Source organism: Saccopteryx leptura, chromosome 3 (genome assembly GCF_036850995.1).
Source record: "Saccopteryx leptura isolate mSacLep1 chromosome 3, mSacLep1_pri_phased_curated, whole genome shotgun sequence".
Classification (NCBI taxonomy): Eukaryota; Metazoa; Chordata; class Mammalia; order Chiroptera; family Emballonuridae; genus Saccopteryx; species Saccopteryx leptura.
In genome coordinates this window covers 220412159-220432208 of record NC_089505.1, presented here as the reverse complement: position 1 = coordinate 220432208, position 20050 = coordinate 220412159, and the positions used below count along the sequence as shown (strand labels likewise).

Below are 20050 nucleotides of genomic sequence, written 5' to 3'. Positions count from 1 at the left end.
CATTTCATTTGAATCTATTTTAATCCTTGAAGGTTAGATGTATCTCTTGCAGGCAGAAGGCAGCATACAGTTGGGTTTTGCATCTTGATCTAATCTGCTACTCTGTGCCTCCTTATTGGTGAGTTCAACTCATTTACATTTCGTGTAATTATTGATATCTGAGGATTTCTTTTTTAAAATTAATTTTAATGGGGTGACATTGATAAATCAGGGTACATATGTTCAGAGAAAAAATATCCAGGTTATTTTGACATTTGATTATGTTGCATACCCATCACCCAAAGTCAAATTGTCTTCTGTCACCTTCATTCTGGTTTTCATTGTGCCCCTCCCTTCCCCCACTCCCTCTCTCTCCTACCTCGCCCCCTCCCGACCCCCACCCCCACCCCATCCCCTGTTACCATCACATTCTTGTCCATGTCTCTGAGTCTCATTTTTATGTCCCATCTATGTATGGGTTCATATAGTTCTTAGTTTTTTCTGATTTACTTATTTCACTCTATATAATGTTATCAAGGTCCATCCATGTTATTGTAAATGATCCGATGTCATCATTTCTTATGGCTGAGTAGTATTCCATAGTATATATGTACCAAAGCTTTTTAATCCACTCATCCTCAGACGGAAAATTGGGCTGTTTCCAGATCTTCGCTATTGTGAATAATGCTGCCATAAACATGGGGGTGCATTTCTCATTTTGAAACAGTTCTATGTTGTTCTTGGGATATATTCCCAAAAGTGGGATAGCTGGGTCAAAAGGCAGTTTGATTTTAACTTTTTGAGTAATCTCCATACTGTTTTCCATAGTGGCTGCACCAGTCTGCATTCCTACCAGCAGTGCAGGAGGGTTCCCTTTTCTCCACATCCTTACCAGCATTTATTCTGTATTGTTCTGTTGATGAGCACCATTCAGATTGGTGTTAGGTGATCTCTCATTGTGGTTTTAATTTGCATTTCTCAAATGATTAGTGATGTTGAGCATTTTTTTCATATGCCTATTGGCCATCTGTATGTCCTCTTTGGAGAAGTGTCTATTCATTTCTTTTGCCCATTTTTTGATTGGATTGTTTGTCTTCCTGGTGTTGAGCTTTACAAGTTCTTCATAAATTTTGGTTATTAACCCATTTACAGATATATTGTTGAATATGTTCTCCCATTGTTTAGTTTGTCTTTTTATTCTGTTTTTATTGTCTTTAGCTGTACAAAAGCTTTTTAGTTTGATATAGTCCCATCTGTTTATCCTGTCTTTTATTTCACTTGCCCTTGGAAATAAATCAGCAAATATATTGCTGTGATAGATGTCAGAGAGCTTACTGCCTATGTTTTCTTCTTAGATGCTTATGGTTTCATAGCTTACATTTAAGTCTTTTATCCATTCTGATTTTATTTTTGTGAATGGTGTAAGTTGGTGGTCTAGTTTCATTTTTTTGCAGGTAGATGTCCAATTCTCCCAACACCATTTGTTAAAGAGGCTGTCTTTGCTCCATTGTATGCTCTTACCTCCTTTGTCAAATATCAGTTGTCCATAAAGATGTGGGTTTATTTCTGGGTTCTCAGTTCTGTTCCATTGACCTATGTGCCTGTTCTTATGCCAGTACCAGGCTGTTTTGAGTACAATGGCCTTGTAGTATAACTTGATATCAGGAAGTGTGATACCTCCCACTTTATTCTTCCTTTTCAAGATTGCTGAGGCTATTCGTGTTCTTTTTTGGTTCCATATGAATTTTTGGAATATGTGTACTCTATCTTTGAAGTATGTCATTGGTATTTTAATTGGTATTGCATTGAATTTATAGATTGCTTTGGGTAATATAGACATTTTAATGATGTTTACTCTTCCTAACCATGAGCACGGTATATGCTTCCACTTGTTTGTATCTTCCTTGATTTCTTTTATAAATGTTTTATAATTTTCTGAGTACAAATCTTTAATCTCCTTGGTTAAATTTACTCCTAGGTACTTTACTTTTTGGTGGCAACAGTGAAGGGGATTGTTTCCTTAATTTCTCTTTCTGACAGTCCATTGTTGGTGTATAAAAATGCCTCTGATTTCTGAGTATTAATTTTATATCCTGCCACTTTGCTGAATTCATTTATCAGGTCCAGTAGTTTTTTGACTGAGACTTTAGGGCTTTCTATATACAATATCATATCACCTGCAAATAATGATAGTTTTACTTCTTCTTTTCCAATTTGGATGCCTTTTATTTCTTCTTCTTGTCTGATTGCTGTAGTTAGGACTTCCAGAATTATGTTGAATAAGAGTGATGAAAGGGGGCACCCCTGCCTTGTTCCTGATCTTAAGGGGATTGCTTTTAATTTTTGCATTAAAAACATTGAGTATGATGTTGGCTGTGAGTTTGTCATAGATGGCCTTTATCATGTTTAGGTATGTTCCCTGTATTCCCACTTTGCTGAGAGTTTTGATCATGAATGGGTGCTGGATTTTATCAAATGCTTCTTCAGCATCTGTTGAAATTATCATGTGGTTTTTCTCCTTCCTTTTGTTTATGTGATGAATCACATTGATTGATTTGTGAATATTGTTCCAGCCTTACCTCCTCAGAATAAATCCCACTTGATCATGGTGTATGATTTTTTTCATATATTGCTGGGTCCAGTTTGTTAATATTTTGTTGAGGGTTTTAGCATCAAAATTCATCAGGGATATTGGCCTATAATTTTCTTTCTTTGTGTTGTCTTTGCCTGGTTTTGGAATCAGAATTATGCTCGCCTCATAAAAGGAGCCTGGAAGTCTTCCTTCCTCTTGAATTTTTGAAATAGCTTGAGAAGGATAAGAGTCTATTTTTCTTTGAATGATTGGTAGAATTCGCTTGTGAAGCCATCTGGCCCAGGGCTTTTGTTTGTTGGGAGCTTTTTGATAACTGTTTTGATCTCATTTGTTGTAATCGGTCTGTTTAGGTTTTCTGATTCTTCCAGATTGATTTTTGGAAGATTATATGTTTCAAGGAATTTGTCCATTTCATCTAGGTTGTCTAGTTTTTTGACATACAGTTCTTCATAGTATTTTCTTACAATATTTTGTATTTCTGTTGTGTCAGTTGTTATTTCTCCACTTTCATTTCTAATTTTATTTAGCTGAGTCCTCTCTCTCTCTCTTTTTTTCTTGGTGAGTCTGGTTAAAGGTTCATCAATCTTGTTTACTTTTTCAAGGACCCAGCTCCTGGTTTCATTGATCCTCTGTATTGTTTTTTTAGCTTCTATGTCATTTGTTTCTGCTTTGATCTTTATTATTTCCTTCCTTCTACTACCTCTGGGCTTTACTTGCTCTTCTTTTTCTAATTCTCTTAGATGCAGGGTTAAGTTGTTTATTTGAGTTTTTCTAGCTTCTTAAGGTATGTGTGTAATGCTATTAACTTCTCTCTCAGGACTGCTTTTGCTATGTCCCATAAATTTTGAGTTGATGTATGCTCATTATCATTTGTTTCTAGGAATTTTTTAATTTCTTCTTTGATCTCATTGTTAACCCATTCATTATTTAGTAACATGCTATTTAGTTTCCAAGTATTTGAGTATATTTCAGCTTTTCTGTTGTGGTTGATTTCTAGTTTCATGACATTGTGATCAGAGAAAATGCTTGATATGATTTCAATCTTCTTAAATTTGTTGAGACTGCTTTTGTGCCCTAACATGTGGTCTATCTTAGAGAATGTACCATGAGCACTTGAAAAGAATGTATATTCTGCTGCTTTAGGGTGAAAGGTTCTGAAGATATCTATTAAATCCAGTTGATCTAGCATGTCCTTTAAATCTGCTGTTTCTTTGTTAATTTTCTTTCTTGAGGATCTATCTAGTGATGTTAGCGGAGTATTGAAATCCCCTACTATTATAGTATTGTTGTTGATCTCACCCTTTATATCCATCAAAGTCTGGTTTATATATTTAGGTGCGTAGATATTTATAATGGTTATATCTTCCTGTTGGATTGCTCCCTTTATCATTATGTAGTGACCTTCTTTATCTCTTACTATAGCCTTTGTTTTAAAGTCCATTTTGTCTGATATAAGTATTGCTACCCCAGCTTTTTTTTCATTTCCATTTGCATGAAATATTTTTTTTCTATCCTTTTACCTTCATCTATGTGCATCTTTTGTTTTACGGTGTGTCTCTTGTAGACAGCATATACATGGGTTCTGTTTTCTTATCCACACAGCTACCCAATATCTTTTGATCGGATCATTTAATGCATTTTCATTTAAGGTTATTATTGATATGTAGTTGTTTATTGCCATTTTATTCTTTATAGCTGTATTCCTCTTTTGCTATATTCTTTTTTCCCTTTGATCTGTTTACAGCAGGCCTCTTAGAATTTCTTGCAGCATTCGTTTGGTTGTAGTGAATTCCTTGAGTATTTTTTTTTATGGGATGCTTTTTATTTCTCCTTGAATTTTGAATGATAGCCTTGCTGGATAAAGTAGTCTTGGTTGTAGGCTCTTGTTCTGCATTACTTTGAATATTTCTTGCCATTCCCTTCTGGCCTCAAGTGTTTCTGTTGAGAAGTCGGATGTCATCCTATGGGGGCTCCTTTGTAGGTGATAGCCTTTTTTTCTCTTGCAGCTTTTAATATTTTCTCTTTATCACTTAGCTCTGGTATTTTAATTATGATGTGTCTTGGTGTAGATTTCTTTGGGTTTCTCTTTAATGGAGTTCTCTTTGCTTCTTGAACTTGTGAGAGTTTTTCCTGAATTAATTTAGGGAAGTTTTCAGCTATAATATGATTGAACAAAGTCTCTATCCCTTGTTCTTTTTTTTCTTCTTCAGGAACCCCTATGATGTGGATGTTATTTCTCTTCATGTTGTCACAGTGCTGTCTTAGAGTTTCTTCAGACTTTTTGACTCTCTTTTCTTTTTTCTGCTCTGCTTCCGGGCCTTCATTTATCTTGTCCTCTAACTGACTGATTCAATCCTCAGCTTCATCCATCCTGTTTTTAATTCCTTCCATTGTGGTCTTTATTTAGGATATTGTATTTGTCATTTCTGGCTGATTCTTTTTTATTATTTCAATGTCCTTTTTTATATTTGCTATGTTTTATTTAGGTGTTTGTAATGACCACCTATTGTTCTAAGATCTTTGAGCATCCTAACAATTGTTATTTTAAACTCTGCATCTGGTAATTTGGTTATATCTGACTCATTCAGGACCTTTTCTGGGGATTTCTCTTGATTCATTTGTGTTGCATTTCTCTGCCTTCCCATTTTGTCTGTGTATAAGAAGGGTGTGGCCACTTGAGTCCAATGGGTGTGTCCTCTGTGATCCCTAGGTGTGGTCTCTCTGCAGACCCTCTACCCCCTCTGCCGCTGCTGCCTAGAGCATTCAGGTATGGGTGTTGCCAGTGTCAGCCTGCTGGGGCTATTGCTGCAGTTTACACCTCTCCTCCATGGGAGGAACTGTGATCACATGCCCGGGTCTACAAACCTCGGCATTTGCCCCACCTTCGTGGGTGGGGTTATGCGCCACACCCCAGCTGCAAGCCTCTGCACCACAGGCCAGGGTGAGCACCTTTTCTCAGCTGTGAGTCTCTGCCTGTTTCCAGGTTTTCGCCCTGCCCCATGGGAGGAGCCCGCTCAGGGGTCGGCTGCAAACCTCCACTCCGTGGGCCGGGCAAGGCTGTGCGCTAGCACTCAGTTGTGGGTCTCTGCCTGTCTGGGCTTTCACCTCACACCCGCCGGAGGAGCCCACTCTGTTCTGCTGCAAACCTCGGCTCTGTGGGCTGGGTGGGGCTATGTGCCCATGCTCAGTCGTGGGACTCCTCCTGTTCTGGGCTTTCTTCCCAACCCTGTGGGAGGAGCCAGTTCGTGCATCGGGCCACAAGCCTCGGTTCCGCAGGCCGGGTGCCCTTGCTCAGCGGCGGGTCTCCACCCCTTCCAGGGCTCCTGTCCTTCTCCCGCAGGCAGGGTTGCAGGTGGGCCTACAGCTGGGCCTGACTACTTTCGTGCTTCCCTCCCATCCCCGCTTGGCAAGACTGAGCTCAGTGTTTCATACTTCTATCTTCTGTTTCTTCTTTTATTAAGTATGTGCCTCAGTAGTGGCATTTTCAGGGGTGGTTACCATTAGGTTATTAAAAGAAAAATTATCATATTTATTAGAGTCCATTATCTCATGAGTGCTTCTGCACTCCATCCTCCTTTGCTACTGCCGATCTTTATCCTTTTATATTATTGTTGTCACAGATTACCTTGTATTTATTGTGGTTTTGTTAAAATTTTTACTTGTAATTTTGTTTTGTTTTGTTCTTTTTATCTGGTTGGATAACCCCCTTTAATGTTTCCTATAGTGGGGGTTTTCTGGTGATAAATTTCCTCGGCTTCTCCATATCTGTAAATGTTTTCATTTCTCCTTCATATTTGAAGAATAGCTTTGATAGCTATAATATTCTTGTCTGGCAGTTCCTCTCTTTCAGTACTTTAAATGTTGGGGTCCACTCTCCTATGGTTTATAAAGTTTCTGCTGAGAAATCTGATGATAGCATAATGGGTCTTCCTTTATATGTTATATTTTTCATCTCCCTAGTTGTCTTGAGGATTCTTTCTTTGTCAATGATTTGTGATACTTGTATTACGATGTGCCTTGGAGTAGATCTGTTTGGGTTGAGGTAACTTGGCATTCTGTTTGCTTCTTGGATTCGAGGCTCTAACTCTTTACACAGGCTTGAGAAGTTCTCATTGATTATCTGTTTCAATATGTTCTCCATTCCCTTTTCTCTCTCTTCCTCTTCTAATATACCCATTATTCTTATATTGCTCTTCCTGATGGAGTCAGACAATTCTTGTAGGGCTTTCTCCTTTTTTAAAATTTGTGAGTCCCTCTCTTCTTCTCTCTGTAGTATCCCTAGTTGCCTGTCTTCAATGTCACTGATTCTATCCTCTATCTGGCTTGTTCTATTTGCTAAGCTTGTTGCCTCATTTTTCAGTTTGTGTATTGCATTTTTCATCTCTGTTTGGTTCTTTTTTATAATTTCAATTTCCTTGGTGAAGTACTCTTTTTGTTCATTAACTTGTTTTTTGAGCTCACAAAATTGTCTTTCAGTGTTTTCTTGTATCTTAATATTTTTATAATTTCAATTTTGAATTCTCTGTCATTAAGCTCCAAGGTTTCCATGTAAATGAGATTTTTTTCCTGCGGATTTTTCATCATCTATCTGAGCTACATCTCTGTTTTGTATACCCATATTTGATTTCTTTTTCCTTTATGGCATTTGAGAGTGGTATTGTTAATAATGAGATAACTAAGAAATAATAAAAATAAAAAAATACAGTGGAAAAATAAAAATTATATAAATAATAAGTAGAACAAAAACTGCAGATACAAAAAGCAGAAACTGAGGAAAAATAAAAAAACAGAAAAAATGAAGTAAAAAACAAGCAAGACACCACAAAAAGAGGTATGAGTCCAAAATATAATAATTTGATGAAAAATGATATTCAAGTAAGAGGAAAAAAAAGAAAAAACAAAAAGAGATAGAAGAGGGAGAAAAAGGAAGAGAGAGAAAAGAAGAGAAAATGTCAGAAATGAAATCCTTGCAAAAAACAAGAATAGGAAATATAACAAGTAAGGATAATAAAGTTCACATGAGAAAAAAGAGAAACAAGAAAAAGGAAAGAAGTAAAAGTGAGGAAAAGCAGGGAAAATAAAGTGTTTTTTTTTTCAACTTTTGAGAACTTATTCCTTTTTCCAGTAAGAGGTGCTTTACTATAAGATTTGCCTCTGAGATTCTTGAGGGAAGTTTAGCTGAGGCAACACTGTCATAATGATGTAGGCAGGGCTGCAGTTGTGTTGGTAGGAAGGGCTTGTTGTTAAGGCTTTGAAATTTTACGGCTCTAGCAATGGCTGTCTAGGGGTCCTCCAGCACCCCCCATCTCCCAACAGAGCAGAGGAACAAGTGCTGGAGCATCCCCATTTCTCATAGGAGAGAGTAGCCTGGAGACCCAGCTGAGGGGTGTCTGCCACGCCACTGTTTGCACAGCAAGGGGAGCAATGCAGACCGGGAGGCTGGGGTGACACAGCCTGGTCTCTTCTCCCATATCATTCTAAGCAGTCAAAGCGCAGCCCTGGGCAGGGCAGGGGCTGTGTGCCACAAGCCAGTGCCAAGCCTCAGGTGCAGGTGGGGTGCAGATCACAGATCAAGTGTGTCTCCGCACCACATGGGCTGAAATCCGCTGGGTGAGCCAGAGCCCAAACTTCGGAAGCAGGTGGGGCGCAGATTGCAGATCAAGTGTGTCTCTGTGCCACACAGGCCAAACTCTGCCAGGTGAGCCCCAGAAGCAGGTGGGGCACAGATAGCAGATCAAGTGCATCTCTGCGCCACTCTGGCCAAACTGTACTGGGCCTGCAGGCAGATTAAGCATGCCTCAGCGCCCCATGGGCCGATCTCCACAGGCTATTCGAGCATGTTCTTGGGAGCGCACCACAGGTTTTGTGTGTACCCAGCACCTGTAATCACAAAAAGGTGAGGCAGATGCTAGAAACAGCCCTGCTCCCACTCCTGGCCACCAGCCTTATTTCAGCTCCTTCTCCAAAGCCTCTCCTCTTCTCCCAGCTCTGAGACAAAGCCCGCACTAACAGTGCCTCCCTCCCTTAGTAAGTCCCTGAGGAAAGAGAAAAATTCAATCCTCTGAGTTTTTTCTTCCGTAAGTGGATTCTATCTTTGGCCCATCTTCTCATGCAATCATACCTTTGTCTCTCTGGTGAATGTATATTTCAGGTTCACCTAGGGTTTTTTCTCTGCATATAGTTGTAGAATTTGTTGAAATTTCAAGGGGAGAATCGGGAGTATCTCTCACACCACCATATCTTTCCGAATCAAAACCTTCTCAGTTTGATGTAGTCTCATTTGTTTATTTTTTTTCTTTAGTTTCCCTAGCCCAAGGAGATATATTATAAAAAATACTAATACAAGAAATGTTCCAGATATCACTACTACTTATGATTTATTTTAAAATTTTTATGATTTCAAGTCTAACATTTAATCTTTAATCCATTTTGAGTGAATTCTTTGTAGTGTCTTTATCTGGTTTTGAAATTAGGATAATGCTGACCTCATATATGAGCTTGGGAGTCTTCCCTCCTATCTTTTCTGGAATAGTTTGAGAAGGACAGGTGTTAGCTCTTCTTTGAATGTTTGGTAAAATTCACCTGTGAAGCCATCTTGTCCAAGATTTTAATTTGTTGGGAGGTTTTTGTTCTTGTTATTGCTTCAATTGCACTAGTTGTAATCTATCAATTCAGATTCTCTGATTCTTCCTGATTCAGTTTTAAAAGACTGTATGTTTCCAGGAATTCAACCATTTCATCCCGATTGTTTCACTTTTAGCATATAGTTGTTCATAGTATTTCCTTACAATCCTTTTATTTCTTTAGAATCAGTTGTAACTTCTCCTCTTTCGTTTCTGCGTTATTTATTTGAGTCTTCTCTCTTTCTTCCTTGATCAGTCTGGATAAAGGTTTCTCAACCTTCTTTATCTTTCAAAGAACCAGCTCTTGGTTTCACTGATATTTTGTGGGGTTTTTTTTTGTTTTTTAGTTTCTATTTTGTTTATTTCTGTTCTGATCTTTACTATTTTTTCTTCTACTCACTTTGGACTTTGTTTGTTGTTCTTTCCCAAGTTCCTTTAAGTGTAAAATTAGATTGTTTGAGATTTTTCTTGTTTCTTGAAGTAGGCTGTAATGCTATGAATTTCCCTGTTAGGACTGCTATCACTGTGTCCCATTGATTTTGGGTTGTTGTGTTCTCATTTTCATTGATTTCAAGGTATCTTTTGATTTTTTCCTTTGATCTCACTGTTCATCATTCATTATTTAGTAACATGTTATTTAGCTTCCATGTCTCTATGTGTTTTTTGTTTTTTTTCTTGTGATTGATTTCTAGTTTCATACCATTATGGTCAGAGATATGATTTCAATATTCTTAGGTTTATTAAGACTTGTTTTGTATACTAACATGTGGTCTATCCTAGAAAATGTTCCATGTGCACTTGAAAAGAATGTATATTCAGCTGCTTTGGAGTGAAATGCTCTGAAGATAGCAATTAAATCCAACTGATCTAATGTGTAATTTAAGGTCACTGTTGCCTTGTTGATTTTTTATCGGGAAGATCTACCCATTGATATCAGTGTGGTGTCAAAATCCTCTACTATGATTGTATTGTTGTCGATTGATCTCTCCCTTTATGGTCATCAAGATTTGCTTTACATGTTTAGGTGCCCCTATGTTGGGTACCTAATTGTTTACATTGGTAATATCCTCTTGTTGAATTGTTCCCTTTATCATTATGTAGTATACTTCTTTGTCCCTGACCATGGCCTTGTTTTAAAGTCTATTTTGTCAGATATAAGTATTGCTATCCCAACCTTTTTTCCTTTTCCATTTGTATAAAATATCTTATTCTATCCCATTACTTTTATTCTGGGTGTATCTTTCATTCTGAGGTGGGTCTCTTGGAGTCAGCATATATATGGGTCTTGTTTTCTTATTTATTCAGCTATCCTATATCTTTTTTTTTTTTTTTTTTTTTTGTATTTTTCTGAAGTTGGAAACGGGGAGGCAGTCAGACAGACTTCCACATGCACCCGACCGGGATCCACCCAGCATGCCCACCAGGGGGCGATGCTCTGCCCATCTGGGGTGTCACTCTGTTGCAACCAGAGTCATTCTAGCGCCTGAGGCAGAGGCCATAGAGCCATCCTCAGCGCCCGGGCCCACTTTGCTCCAATGGAGTCTTGGCTGCGGGAGGGGAAGAGAGAGACAGAGAGGAAGGAGAGGGGGAGGGGTGAGAAGCATATGAGTGCTTCTCCTGTGTGCCCTGGCCGGGAATTGAATCTGGGACTCCTGCACACCAGGCTGACACTCTACCACTGAGCCAACCGACCAGGGCCCTAAATCTTTTGATTGAAGCACTTAAGACATTTACATTTAAAGTGATTATTGACATTATATATTTATTGCCATTTTATTCTTCTAACTACATTCCTCTGTTTCTTCTTCTCCCCTTTTTCCCCTTCCCCCCTTCCCTTCCTCCTCCTTCTTCAAAAAGTCCCTTTAACATTTCTTGTAATACTGGTTTGGTGGCAATGAATTCCTTTAGCTTTTCCTTGTCTGGAAAGCTCTTTATTTCTCTTTCAATTTTAAATGATAGCCTTGCTGGATAAACTAGTCTTGGTTTGTAGCCATCACTCCACCTTTAGAAGTGGCAGAGATGCTGGTGTTTTCTACAAAGGCTCATCTCATCTACTCTTCAGGGCTGTTTCCAGTGGGGATCACTGACTCAGACCATCTGTTCATTAAGGCAACTGTCCCTTGGCCCATCTGGGAAGCTAAGTTATCTTTCCCATAACAACTCCACTCTGCTCCCCAGGACTGCCTAGACACTCTGTTCACCTCACTCTCACCTGGGGCCCACGTAGTATGGGGCAAACACAGTTTGCATAATGAGCATCTTATGAGATCAGACAACATATGCATGAATACCAACAACATTGTTTCCCAGAATGCTTTTTACTCTTCACAGCTGCCTAAGTTATGCACCTCGTTGTCAGGGGTGGGCATGGCCCTCAGTCCACTTATAGCACAAGCCACAGGAGAGAGAGTGGTCCAGTCCCTTACTTAGCAGATGGAGACTCAGGGGCATAGATAGACTCAGCTGCTAGTATATTAGTGGCAAAGGCACAACTAGACACATGGTCTCCAAACTCCATTCTTCCACACATAAGACACAGTTTCATTATGCAACTCATCAACACAATCACTATTGGCTTTCAATCTCAGACACTGTGCTCCTCAGATGATACAGTGATGTTTGTCAACTGCTGTACACAGTGGTCCCTGTTACCTCTGTCAATAGAAGAGGAAGTCCCAGTTGACAGAGAGAGTATAAGAGAATGCAGCAAGTCTAAGAGAGTGGGATCCACCCCCAATATTTTCTGAGCTGGCTGGCAGTGGGCAGAACTGCACAGAACTAACACGGAGACATACATGATTCAACATGGAGCATTGAGAATCACTAAAAATTTCATACTGTGGGAGGCTGGGCTGAGGCTGAGAGGACAGAAATAAAACAGGTGCCACACAGAGCAAGTATTTGCATTTGTGAAAAAAATAAAAGAATCAGGCAACTAATGGGATTGTACATTCTCCCCTGGTAGGCTGGCATTTGAGAGATCTCGTTACAGAGAGAATGCAGTTACCCAGGATGTGCCTGCACAGGCACGCATGATTCTATCACTACATAAATGTGGCTGGCCTGCCTGGGTCAACTCTCAGATCTTTTTTTTTTTTATGTGACAGAGAGACAGAGAGAGGGATAGACAGGCACAGACAGACAGGAAGGGAGAGAGATGAGAAGCATCAATTCTTTGTTGCGGCTCCTTAGTTGTTCATTGATTGCTTTCTCATATTGCCTTGACCAGGTGGCTATAACAGAGTGAGTGACTCCTTTCTCAAGCCAGCAACCTTGGGCTTCAAGCCAGTGACCTTTGGGCTCAAGCCAGCAATCACAGGGTCATATCTATGATTCCATGCTCAAGCCAGCAACCCGCACTCAAGCTGGTGAGCCCATGTTCAAGCCAGATGAGCCTGTGCTCAAGCAGGTGACCTCGGGATTTCAGACCTGGGTCCTCTGCATCCCAGTCTGAGGCTCTATCCTCTGCTCCACCACCTGGTCAGGCAACTCTCAGATTTTCTGTCAGCCAGCTTGACCCTGGTTAAGCACAAGCCCACAAACTGACTTCTTGTACTTGAAAGCAAAACCAGGTGCTCCAGGGATATGCCTGACCCAGGAGAATATTCAACTTGGAGTTAGATGTAAAGATATGAGGAAATTATGAAATACTGAAAACAAATTCTGTTTGTACTTGTTGGCCTTGATTTTTTTTTTTTAAAGTAGAAGCCTCCCTGCTTCTCATTTTTTTATTAAGTGAGAAGCAGGGAGGCAGAGATAAACTCCTGCATGTGTCCCAACTGGGATCCACCCACAACCCCCCTACTGGGTGATGCTCTGCCTATCTGGGGCCACTACTCTATTATTCAGCAACCAAGCTATTTTTAGCACCTGAGGTGAGGCCATGGACCCATCCTCAGCATCCAGGGCCAACTTGCTTGAACCATTTGAACCATAGCTACAGGAGAGGAAGCAAGGGGTAGGTGGAGAAGTAAATGGTTGCTTCTCTTGTGTGCCATGACCAGGAACTGAAGTCAGGACTTCCGCACACTGGGCCAATGCCCCACTGCTAAGCAAACTGGCCAGGGCCTACCTTGACTTTTTAAATTGAGTAAAAATGCAAGTATTACTAATTAATGTCTTTATAGGTCTGAAATCACCTTGCTAGTTTAGTAACTAAAATGGTGTTAGTTTTCATATTAAGTTAACTTAAAAATAGTTTATTTAGACAACCAGTACATATACACTGCAGAGTGTAAGTCTACTGTTAAATTACTTTTCACATTTTCCCCATTCTGTTACACACTGGTGATGTTCCTTACCAAACCCTGCTTTTGCACCAAGTCTGTGAGCTTGGTAAGAGCTAGGTACATAAAAAGCAGCTTTCTGCTCATTGCACTGATAGCATGTATTAGACTCCAGTAAATGGTTACTGACTTAAGTAACCATTAAATGTATCAGAAGTCTAATTTCTAAGTCATCACTAACTGCAGTTTCTGCTTTTTTCTTATGCTTCACTTTTATTGCCACAAAGAAAGATAAGGCAGAATGTGTGGCCATGTTCCCATCACACGTGTGGCCATGTTCCCATCACATGCCCTTGGCAGGCGTCAATAATCAACCACAGTATCATTCTCAAATTGCTCACCACACAGGACTCCAGGCAGCTCCTGCCAGTGGCTTGGAGCAGCACTTGGTTGGAAACCTGCTTGTACCATTGGTAGAAACAGCAATAAATCTACAGAACTGGGCTTTCAGCCTGGGCTCTACCACTAGCTACTAACCAGCTGAGGGACTAGGGACAAATTGTTTCCCTCTCTGGGCCTCAGTCTCAGTTCTGATGTAAGTGGTTTGGACTCTGATATCTAACAGTCTATCAGATTACTTTTGAAAAATAAAGGTCTGCAAAACTGGCACAAACTTCTTTTTCTGGGAAGACATTTTAGTCAATAAATGAAAAAAACATGTTTGAGTTGACATATCAAACATTGAAAATACATTTTCAAAATATAGTTCTCTTTGTTTGTGACCCAGAAAAATTAAGCAGCAGTGGTGCTAATATCATAGAAACCCACCTGCCTCCCCCGAGCCCCGCCCTAAGCAGCCTCACCTGATGCAACTGCTTCCTGCGGGAAATGTCTGTCCTTCACTACATCCTCACAGATCAGCAACTTTTACTAGCACCCTGGCCCTGTGAAATCTTTGTACTTGCTGGGCATCCTGCATCCCCCTGACCTGAGCCCGTGTCTGCCCTCCACATCGTCTTACACATCTCTCCTCCTGGACTTTGAGCTTCTTAGGGGGCAGAGACGGGTTCTTGTAGCTTTAATACATACATATACTAGGTGCTTGGTAAATATTTTATAAATGAGTGAGCTTTATCACCCATGCTTAGAAAATGCAGGAGCAGCACTCATTAGATAACAAATCATTTTTATCAAGGCCTTTTACATTATTAACTTTCTTCAAAACATTGAAAATAAATGTTCTCCAAAGCTTGATTTTATCTGAGTCATTTGGTGAGATTCTCTAACAAAGGGCTCCTGTGTGATTCAGACACGGGGGCTGGTTGGGTTTGACACAAATATCTTCCCATTTTGTAATTCAAAAACATCACATTTGGAGTGTGAGGACATGAAACAATATGAACATGCATTTGGCTGGTTATGTGAAGACATCTAAAATTCCAAATTATTCTAGTCTCTCTGTACTTTAAAGACATAAAAAAGCAGCAAAGTCCCCATTTTCTTAAATAGTTCCATGGGGGTGGGGGTAGCATATAGATACCCCACACCATTAACACTTAATTACTCCTGCATTGTGTCATGGATCATAGCTGGCATCCTCATTAGACTCTGACTTCTGAGAACAATACCAATGAATTCGGTTACTTCTGTATAAATCCCAGGGGCCCAGTGTGCAGGATGTGCTCACAAATGCACCATGATTAACACAATGCAATATATAAAGCACGTACTTCTCCTGTTGGCCAGGGCCATTTGTGTGGACAAAGCACTGGGCACGGAACTCCAGTCACTAAGGGAGCACCGCATGAGCTCCTTGGTTGGCTGATGTGCCGGGAAGTGACCAGAGGGAGGCAGGCTGTGTTGATCAGGCCAGATCCTGTGAATAAAGGAGGACACTAAAAATTTCTCAAACTTTACTTTCTAGTAAGCTGACAATGCTGTCACACTGGGCTCTGAGGGAACACAAAGGTGCTGGAGAGCCCCCGAACTCCAACTCGCTCTGCAGCTGTGGCCAAGTCTGATGGGGATGGCCGCTGACCACATGCCAGGAGCTGCTGTAACTATTTCACATACATTTACTCTTTACATGTTAGCTGCCTTGAATATTATGCCTTTCATCCAAGCCAGGCAACTCTGAGTTGTTAACAAAGATGCAGTCACAGGTGGCAGTCGGCAACAGCAGGAGGCACAGGCACGGGGCGGGCAGAGGTGGAGCCCTAAGGTTTTTGGGATGCGTGAGCCCGGAACAAGGGGGACCCCAGTTTCTGGGTGTGTTTGTTGCGTGCCTGTTCCTGAGGTATTGACGGGATTTCCAGTTCTATGACAGCAAAGGCGGCTGAGCACACAGCTGGGCGGTTCTCTTCCCTCTTCATCTAGTCAAACTTCTCTCCAAGGGCAAGGGGTGAGAAGCCACTCAGAATGGCAGCACCAAAGGCCTGGCAAGTCACTCACACTGGGCTCTGAGGGAACACAAAGGTGTTGGAGAGCCCCCAAGCCCATGCTCGCTCTGCAGCTGTGGCCAAGTCTGACACAGCCACTCAAGTATAGGGGTTGTGGGGGGAGAACCCACATGCCCCGCCGCCTGCCCCACAGGAGGAAAACCCACTGAGTGCTCTGTACAGCAGCTTGGGGTGCTGAGAGGCAGGCCAGCCTGGAACACCTGGGCCTCACCCTCAGGGTGCTGTCGGTGCTATTTCAGGGATCTTAATGGCTTTGTGGCCAACGCGTCAAATGGGGCAGCCTCGGCACCTGTCTGAGACCAGCTGGGCAGCCTAGTGGATGGAGCCCATGGCAGCGGGACACCACTGGCCCAGGCTGACATGCCTGCCTGCCAGGGGATGTTCAGAGGCCTCATGGATGGAATGCCAGGACCCCTGCCACTCAAAGTGCATCCTGGAGACCAGAAGCCTCCACATCACCTTGGAGCTGGTAAGAGGTGCAGGCTCCTGGGCTCCACCCGGACATATAGGTTAAGAATCACACTGATTGGCTCAGCGGTAGAGCGTCGGCCTAGCGTGCGGAGGACCCGGGTTCGATTCCCGGCCAGGGCACACAGGAGAAGCGCCCATTTGCTTCTCCACCCCTCCGCCGCGCTTTCCTCTCTGTCTCTCTCTTCCCCTCCCGCAGCCAAGGCTCCATTGGAGCAAAGATGGCCCGGGCGCTGGGGATGGCTCCTTGGCCTCTGCCTCAGGCGCTAGAGTGGCTCTGGTCGCAATATGGCGACGCCCAGGATGGGCAGAGCATCGCCCCCTGGTAGGCAGAGCATCGCCCCCGGTGGGCGTGCCGGGTGGATCCTGGTCAGGCGCATGCGGGAGTCTGTCTGACTGTCTCTCCCCGTTTCCAGCTTCAGAAAAATGAAAAAAAAAAAAAAAAAAAAAAAAAGAATCACACTGAAACGAGATCCCTGGGTGATTCCCCTGCACACTCAGGTTTGAGAACGAGGTTTCAGCTCAGTTCTTGACCCTGGTCAGAATCACCTGGGTGCTTTCAAATTCCTGATGATTAGGTCATGCCTTAGCCCAACTGCCAACAGTGGGGGTCCAGGTGTTAGTATTTTTAAAGCCCCTCAGGTGACTTCAGAATGCATCCAGGGTAGAGAACCACTGCTCTGGAGGTAAGCCGAAACCTCTAAGTGTGACCCTGTATTCTTGGTGGCCGAGGCCAGGCAGGCCCACATTGAATTCGGGCAGACGGTAGAGGAACTGTGGAGCTGGAAAGTGTTGGGCCATTCCTGTTTATTAGATTCTCACAATGGGGGACAAACAGACAGGGGAAACCTCTCCTCACGGCAGCAGCTAAGCAGAGAGAAACCACCCCTCGCAGTGGCATGTGAACAAACAGGAAATGGCCTCTAATTCTGGTTCTAATCCACCCTCTAATCATGGCTGGGCTGTACTCAGAGGGGATGGACAACTGTAGCTCCCAGGTGGGTGCTCTAGCCCCTGGAGAGGTCTGGAAACAGTAGGGATGATGGAGTGAAAGCCCAAAACGGGGTAGGGGAGGGGAGCACACAGTGTGGCAACCCATGCTACAGGCTCTGTAACAAGAGGTTTTCCTTTGAGTCACGAAAGGTCAAGCAACAGAAAACTGACAGCAGCCTCTTGGGAATGAGAACCCATCCTAGGGGTTAAAGATCATTTAGGCTGCTGCTGCTCAAAATCGATGGCAGGGGCAGCAACTCCATCCCAGAACTACTGAGCAGAGGGGCTACTCTTGTAGCAGGATGGAGACTGTGGTCACCCAGCTTAGAACCTGCCAACGCCTGAGTCTTAATACACAGTGTGGTCAAGACAGGAGCAACAGACACGGCCTGGCCTAAGCTAGTCACTGCAGTTCCACCCCCTGGCTAGAGTGGTTGCTTCCTGTGACTTATCTCTTTATGCAATTGTTGATAGAGAATATTTCTTTCCCACTAGTTTTGAGAGAATGTTAGTCTAGAGAGGAAAAACATGTGTACCTGGGGACTCTGATTTAGAGTGCTGGATCCAGCTGTTCCTGAAGGCAGGCAGATCTGCATGGCTTTCCAGTTACCTGAGCCACACAGTCTGTCTCTCTGGTGTTTTAAAAGCAAATTTGTTTTTGCCATCATTATTTACAAAGCAAAGAGTCCCAACCAATTCCCTGAGCAAACAGGGACTGGATGAGTGACATCAAACCATTTTAACCTCTGGGTGGATTAGAACCAGGATTAGAGGCCGTTTCCTGTTTGTTCACGTGCCACTGCGAGGGGTGGTTCCTCTCTGCTCACCTGCTGCCGTGAGGAGAGGTTTCCCCTGTCTGTTTGCTTGTCTCCCATTGAGAGAATCTAATAAACGGGTATGGCCCAACACTTTCCGGCTCCACAGTTCCTCTACCGTCTGCTCGAATCCAATGTGGGCCTGCCTGGCCTCGGCCACCAGGAATACAGGGCCACACTCAGAGGTCTTGGCTTACCTCCAGAGCTGCCCAGACATGCTTTGTTTGTTTCTATTTTTAGATCTACAGAACAAAGGAGTTTGTAAACTCTCAGGACAGCTGAAATGACATACAAATAATAAAGGCAAACTATAAGGAGGGATCAGTAAGGGAAGAATATGTTCACCATAAATTTACACCTGGCAGTGCCACAATTCCTTTGGATTGGTGTCGCCACGGGACAACTCAGCAACTGGCAGAATGAGCAAACTCCAGGCCGTGACTCATTCCCTGCATGTGCCCAGTGTGCACTGATGGCCTCACTTCTTCCTTTAGGTGGGAAATAATCCGGTAAAAAAAATGACAGCAAGGCCTGAGAGTGAGACAGCCCAGGTGGAGCCAGGTAGAGGCAGAAAGATCCTTGAGTGGAAAGAGCTGTGAGGGGCACTTAGGAAAACCAGCCTCAGATGTCTCATGTGGTGTCCTGGGCCCCAGGGTGAGCCAAGAGTCAGAATGACTCTTGTGCTTCAGGGGTGGCCTAGGGTGGGGCAGGGCACAAACTCAAAGACCACAACAAGGGAAGACTCAATGCCAATGCAGAGCACCTGGTGCAGGGGCGAGAGGATGGAGGTCTGATGAACCTGGGAGATGGCACTGAGGGCTGGCAGCATTTCTCCCATCCAGATACCAAGTGCCAAAGTCCCCCTCCCAGAACCACAATGCTACACGCCGAATGCTGGGAGCTGGAAGTAACAATGCATGGGCTGAGGTTAAGATGGGTTGCCAGGGAACACTGGCAGGCCCAAGAAGGAATGAAGTCAAGTTAAGGAAAAGCCAAGTTGCTTTCAGGTGCTTACACTGGTGGCCTGAGACACACATCTGGGGCTCAGCTCACAGCAGGCTCTGGACGAGAGATGGAAGCACCCAGCTCCCACTGGTCCCGTGCCACCGGGGGAAGAGTGCATTTGGACAACACTAACACAAAGGGAAACTTGTGTGACTGACCAGAGGCAGTAACATTCTACCTGAACCCAAGTTAGGAGGATGACCCTGGGCCTGAGTAAGAATAGAAAGAGCTCCAAGTTGCTGTCCGCACTGGAGTCCTGGTTGTTGCTTCCCAGCTGGTTCTTGGTTTCTCACCTAGTACAGGACCAGTCACCAGAGGTGGACTTAACGCGGGCGCACCAGGTGTGCGCCCTGGGCCCTGACTTCTGAAGGGCCCCACAAAACCCCAACTTTACACTTTTTCTAATGACACCAAGTTTGGTTTCATATGTGCAATTTTAACATTAATAGTACATAATATTTTTTATTTATTTAAAAATATGGTTAACATGTATTTTTATTTTCCCTGTCTCTCTCTCTTTTTTAAGGGACCCAATATTTTCTTCTGTGCCCGGGGCCTTAATCCACCTCTGCCTGTCGCCCAGGCTGCTGTGAAGAACCAGCTGAGATGACAGAAGGCACAAAGGAAGGAAAGAGAGAACAGGAGAGAGAACAGGAAAGCTCACTGCTCACTTATTTTTGGCATCTCCTGGAACGCAACACGTGGACACACCCACTCCACCTTCACACAGGCCTGATCGGCTTACCACTCTGTTCTCAGTCTCCCCTTGTTGTGGTCCCTTTGAGTTTGTGCCCTGCCCCACTGTCCTAGTAGAGCCCAAGCTCTACATGCATCAGGTGTCCCTGATTCGACTTCCCGGTGCAGTGGGACACTCTTGCTTGTCAGCACA

General features: G+C 43.0%; 1 protein-coding gene across 7 annotated transcripts in view; it reads right to left on the bottom strand.

Annotated features, from left to right (window-relative positions):
* The window catches only part of CRACDL (CRACD like), a 202692-nt gene that overhangs the window by 65450 nt on the left and 117192 nt on the right, over window positions 1-20050 (bottom strand). Inside the window, exon 1 of one of the 7 annotated variants that reach the window (XM_066377591.1) lies at window positions 15152-15238. The exons of the other annotated variants lie outside the window; for them this stretch is intronic. The gene's annotated coding sequence lies outside the window, so the exon portion shown is untranslated. Of the gene's footprint in view, window positions 1-15151; window positions 15239-20050 lie in introns of those variants that run through there. 7 annotated transcript variants of the gene reach the window in all.